Source organism: Morone saxatilis, unplaced genomic scaffold (genome assembly GCF_004916995.1).
Source record: "Morone saxatilis isolate NCDOM2014 unplaced genomic scaffold, NCSU_SB_2.0 Contig16, whole genome shotgun sequence".
Classification (NCBI taxonomy): Eukaryota; Metazoa; Chordata; class Actinopteri; family Moronidae; genus Morone; species Morone saxatilis.
Window position 1 is genome coordinate 25451401 of NW_023339718.1, and position 5384 is coordinate 25456784.

General features: G+C 37.8%; 1 protein-coding gene across 1 annotated transcript in view; it reads right to left on the bottom strand.

Annotated features, from left to right (window-relative positions):
• The window catches only part of mamdc2a (MAM domain containing 2a), a gene marked incomplete in the record, with an annotated part of 25989 nt that overhangs the window by 19310 nt on the left and 1295 nt on the right, over positions 1–5384 (bottom strand).

The following is a 5384-nucleotide window of genomic DNA, read 5'->3' on the forward strand; positions in this document are numbered from 1 at the left end:
CTTCAGTGGTCAAGTGTTAGAAAGCTTATGTGGCTGCGAAATGATGATTGAAAAACACAAAAGGCTCTATCTAGATCTAGTTTGGTTTGTCCCATCTGGGCTGCTGTATAAACATGGAGGTTCAACATGGCAGACTCTGTAGAAGAGGACCTGCTCCCTCTGCAGATAAAAATGTCTCATTCTATTCTTATTCCCAGGTGATTATAGACTAATGAAAACATACCTATGAATATTATATTCCATTTCTCACAATCTTGCTTTGTGCACCGATTTGATTTCATAACAACGAATCAGGAGCTGATACTGCTTAGATTCTGGCTGCTCTAAAGATGTAACAATTAGGCCAGTGGCACATTCACACTTTCCCCTGATGTGAGCTATAGTTGTGGCGTCAGTTGTGTCGCAAGTGAATCATCACAATCATGTGTGAATGAGCACATTTCAAACAGCCTACCCAGACTGAATTCCCTCCCAGCATCAAATCCACCAACAAATTTAGCTCTTAGTTTCACCTTGTGTCTCTAACTATTTGCATCACGCCACTCTTGTCTCTTCACCCAAAATTTTCAAAACTAGGGCACCTGATCCAGCCTGGCAGCTCTGCCTGTGGAAACACAGCTACCCTGTAATATTTTGGCTTGGCATTCCAGTGTGTTTGACCCATTTAAAGAGACTGAGTGTCGCCACACTGCACCTCACTAACAACAGATTCTTAATGAGGACTACACTTGTACTGTGACATGTGCTTGCACTACTATTTAATTTAATGGCTAAGTCTCATGTAATTAAGTCAAATGAAGACTGGTTGTCAATAAAGGCCTTGTAAAAAAAACATTTTGAGGGGTTGGAAATGACTGCACTACTATAATTTTCATGGAACTAACTTGGTCAACAACTCAACAACAGACTCACCATAATTTAAACCAATTTCTTCTACTTCATCATTCTTACACACTAACACACACATACACACACACACACACACACACACACACCAATCCAATGACCTCATGAGTGTTACAAACATACTTTAGCACCTTTCACTTTCTAATAAACTCAGAAAAGTGAGGATAAACATCCAATGAGAGTTTACATTTCCCCTTAATAGCTCACATTAGGGCATCACTCAAATGCAATCCGGCAATTTCACACACTGAGGAGAAGCTTATAAAAGGTTTTTCAATCAATTTCCCTCTGCTCGTAAACACACAGTATCCTAATAGTAAGGAATGCATTTTACTGGGATTGCCGGGCTCCAAAAATAAGCAGCAAAAGTGACAACAGATTGGAGAGCACTATAACTTGTTGTTTTGCAGATATCGTTTTGAAAGGAGAGGATCGTTTCTTTGTGAGTTCCACCAAAAAAGAAGCAGCTGGTAGCGCCGTGTGTATCAGAAGAAACACATGGCTGTCTTCAACTATCCTAAGGGCAATAGACGTTTTTTAAAGCAGCCCTTTTGACTTAAAATAGTAGAGTAAACACAGGCTTCCAAACTCCAAATGAATCGACAAAAAAATTGCAAAAAATGCCAGTGTTTGGTTTGTTTTGTCTGTTCTGGGTTACTAGAAACATGGTGGTTCAACATGGCGGACTGCATAGAAGAGGACCCGCTCCCTCTGCAGATAAACACGGTTCATTGTAAGGTAATGAAAACACAACAGTTCCTATTCAGGTGATTATACACTAATGAACACATAGCTATGAATATTATATTCCCTTTCTGCCAACAGATCCTCCTAAATGTTACACACTGGACCTTTAAATAGTATTATTGGTAACACCTTTGTTCACCCTACTATTTCATGTCAGAATGGCTGCTGTGAAAAAGGTCTATAGTGCAAATGGAATGACAAAGAATGACTAAGTGAAAGAGGAAAAACAGAAAAACATCTGTTGCACCTTGGAGTCATGACTACTGTATGAAAGCCTGCAGTTCTGTCATAATGCAAACTTATTGAGTCGATTTGACCACTTCCTCTTTACACCATGAGTGGAATTAGTTAGTAGAGAAGTGGACTGTGTAGTAAAATAAAGGGATGTGTGTTGGCAAGAATACATATCCTGATACATGGGTTCCGATTCAATATATTGTGATATACTGCAATACTGTAAGCAAAGCAGCATATGACACGCCACCTATGCACCACAATGTATTTTTGTATGGAACCAGAACAGTTGGATCTGCATTCACATTTATCACAATACATGTAACATCTAACATCATAGCGCTCAGTTTACATTTACAACACTTCTATCTAGGGGTTGAAGAGTCAATACTACATCACAAAACAAAATACTGTGATACTCAAGTGTATCGATAGTTTCTCACACCCCTACTTTTTAGTCCTGCTCAGAGTCGGAGAGTAGATTTACTTCCAAGAGATACTGTAGGCTAGGGGCACGTTTAACATGACTGAGCACAAAGACTGGAAGCAGGACAAAACTGTACTGGAAAAGTCACTGGAAATATGAAAATTACACCTGTTATATCTAAGTATATTTAACTCCAAGGTGTTATAATTTGCGAGGCTGTGTTTAAAAGTGAAGTTTTTTAGTGTGTTATGTAACTGCATTATACAGTATAGTAGGTTATACAGTACAGTTTCCAAATGCACACAGTGAATCAGTGTATTATTCAGCAGTTGCATGACTATCAAACTATTTGGAGTTGAACTTTAACTCACATAATCACATTTGCCATCATCAAAACTGAAAGTCAAATAAAAGCTCAAGTGAGACAAAAGTCCCTGAACTTATATACATTAAAAATATCCAGGAGGGATCCCTACCATTAAAAAACATGTTGTGTAATAAATGTGAAAAGTGCACCTTGAATGAAATGTTCACCGTGTTCCACTGTAATTTATCTCATCATTCCAGACGGCATTTTAACCACCAATTATAGAATGTGGTCTGACATGGATGTTTGGCAGGACAAGAAAAAGCCAAAAGCCTCCCCAGGGGGGCAGCGGAGAGTTTGAAATGAATGCAGAGGGAGACACGTGAGGCAAAGATACTGTGTGAGGTAAATTTGAGTCAGAAATCGCACTCCTATTCAGAGTCATAACTCATTCAGCGTGACTTACACTATTTTGCATCCATACCAGCAAAAAAGTACTTTGAAGAAATATGAAGAAAAATTGGTACTGGTTCCATGTAAGTTTTGTAGTTTGTAGTTTTGTAGTTGTTACAGCATAATCAAAAAAACATTTCCCAAAAACTGAAAAAAAAACTGAAAACAACTTTAAACATGTAACGTAAACTTTGTTAATCCAATCACTTTAGTACATTTTAATTCAGATTATTGGATTTTACACTTTTTAAGACCCTGCAGACACCCTGTAAGCAGTAGAAAGCTTATGCATCAGAACTTCAGAAAAAAGGTACACTACAAACAGGAACTGCTAATAGCTAATTCCATGTTCTTTTAATGGTGCCTATATGAAATCACGTGATTGTATTGGTTCTCAAAAAGATCACAAAATAATATTTGAGGACTGCTTAATTTTTTTCTTAATAACACATCTATTTCAACTTTTTAAACATGCAAACAATAAAAAATACAGATTTACTATAATGGGAAATAAAATTTGTGTTAGATCTTGTTAGGAAAAATGTGATACTACAAAGACTAAGTGCAGGATCTGCATTTGTATATTTATAGGTCGCCATTTATCTCACTTTCATTGTTAGCGGAGTTACTGCGGTTAGCCTTTGTAGGGCAGTATACGCTGACGTGGCTCTATGATAGCTTTCTAGCCCATGGAAAAGCAAAGCAGTTCTTAGAAGGTTTTCAAATTGAACTAACTCTGAACCAGCACTAGCGCCACCCCAGAACTAGCACTAGGATCGCATTGGTTGAAAGAGGGAACAAGTTGGTTCAGATTAACAGAAACATTTCGGAATTCCTTCATTTTCAAACAAAAGTCAAATTTCACACGGCTTATAAAAAAGTAGGTCAAGTAGCTCTTCACATGGAAAGAAAACTCAAACGTTCACTTTAAAATACAAGGACATTACTCCAGACTCGACTGAAATTACAGGAGGACCAGGCAGTTCACCGAACAGTAGGTAATTGTGGCTATAATTACAGTATTACTGGGGTGGGGGTGAAAAATGTGTGCGCTCTGACCAGTGCAGCTAATGTTAAAATCACTACCCTAGAGACATGAATCCATTCCTGATGGGGCTTTACAAGTGTGATTTGGAACGTCCAGAACGCAGAGTAAACTTTTCAGTGCAGTACAGTAGGAGACATTTTGTGTCCAGTAGTTAAACTTATTATTTGTATACTCATACAACACATTCTTGGTGTTCCACTGAGGGGGAAGAATGTGGTTTTAATATTTTTAACTTGGTAATGGAACTTTTTGTGGAAAGCCACCAGTTGACAATTTAATGCGATGCACTATTACTACCAGTTTAATTAACTACTGCTGTAGTGAGCGATGAAGAGCAGGGGCATGGGAAAAGTTGAGAATGACGACAAGAGCTGTTGTCACACAGTAGAAATAGGCTTTTACTACAAGAGTCACCACAATGGCTGGCTGTATGGTGGCAACAATGGATGTCACACACAAACACACACACACACTCTTTCTAGCCTCAATTCTGAATGTCTCTATTGATTAAAAATAACTGATGGCTCTATGTGCCAAGTTACAAAGTAATTTCACTGCTTAATTACAATTAACAAGCTCCTGTGAGTGACAATGATTTTTGTCACTGTTGATTAATCTATGGATAATTTTTCTAGATTCATCGATTAGTTCTTTGGTCCATAAAATGTCAGAAAATTTTGATCAGTGTTTCCCAAAGCCCAAGCTGACGTCCTCAGATGTCATGTTTTGTCCACAACCCAAAGATATTTAGTTTACTGTCATAGAGTACTAAAGAAAGCAGAAGATATTCACATTGGAGAATCAGAGAATTTGGCCAGTTTGTCTTAAACAATGACACAGTTGGTCAGATCCCTCACAAGTGGTCACCATACGATTACTGGGTTAGAAAATAATCATTTTTAATAATCTGCCCCAAAAGATTTATTTTTCTGACTGATTCAAATCTTTTCTCGTGATGTACTCCATTGCATTGCACCTTTAAAGGTACCATAGAGTTTTAGATCGCTAGTATTGCTATGGAGCAATATTCCTGTTTTGTATTTGTAGAACATATAAAGTCCTCTTTTCAGTTGCTTACTGTAGCCATCATGCAGCTAAAGGTATATGTCTGTTGCATCTGTAGGCTCTAGTTTTGCAGTATGTACTGTATTTAAATCGTCAACATGGTACCAAAATCTGTACTGTATCTGGTTATCTGTGTGTATTGTATACAACCTCCAACTAGAAACTACAGTGGATACAAACGTCTCATTCTAAGGTAA